We start from the raw sequence: 956 nt of genomic DNA, 5'->3' as shown, positions 1-956 counted from the left end.
AGGTCGCCTAGAGACCACAGAGAATGCAGAGCCTTGCTGAACACCTCCAGTGATATCAGCCCCACAAGCAGAACTTAGAATTTCCTTCATTTATCAATGTAACCAACAGACACAGGGGTCACCTCAGTCTTGCAGAAATAACTTTTTTTTTGCATCATTTGTTGCAAGCAGCTGGAAATATGAATACACATCTGTGTATTTACAGTAGCTATTAGAGTTACTGTAGCCGGCTTTCCAACATAGTGCCATCCAATATAGGGGGAAAGAAACTCTGATATGGCTGTGTTCTTGATTTTCTTGATTATTTTGAGGAGAGGCCCACAGAGTTCACCAGCATGACCAGGGTATTCCAGAAATGGTAGAGAACCCTTGAAGTGCCTGGCACCAGTGGCTCAGGCCTGTTAGCCTAGCTATTCAGGAGGCTGAGATCTGAGGATTGCAGTTCAAAGCCAGCCATAGCAGGAAAGTTCATGAGACTCTTATCCCTAATTAACCACCAGAAAAGCTGGGAGAAAAGCTGTGACTCAAGTGGTAGAGCATCAGCCTTGAGCAAAAAAGCCAAGAAGCAGTGCCCTGGCCCTGAGTTCAAGCCCCAGTACAGCACACAAAAAAGAGAGGAGCAATGACCACGTAAAGAGTGAGTGTCCCGCAAAGCAGCAGCCTCACCTCTACAGGACTCAGGGTCACAGTGCGCAGAATTACTTAAGAGTTGATGTATAATTAGGATCGATGAAGGGGAGAGGAATACCAGAACAGAGGGATGCAACACTTATTCATTGAGATTATTACAGAAAATGTCCCCAATCTCAAAAGAAAAAACCTTACCCACATAACAGAAGCATACAGAACACCTAGTAGACAGGATTCTAGAAGAAACACTTCTAGACACATTGTAGAAAAGATACTGGACCTGAATTGCAAAGAGCTAATTTTAAATGCTGAAAAATCAAAGAAGG

Source organism: Dipodomys merriami, unplaced genomic scaffold, assembly GCF_024711535.1.
Source record: "Dipodomys merriami isolate MVZ:Mamm:240054 unplaced genomic scaffold, mDipMer1.0.p SCAF_35, whole genome shotgun sequence".
Lineage (NCBI taxonomy): Eukaryota > Metazoa > Chordata > Mammalia > Rodentia > Heteromyidae > Dipodomys > Dipodomys merriami.
Note: the sequence above shows the minus strand (reverse complement) of the source record.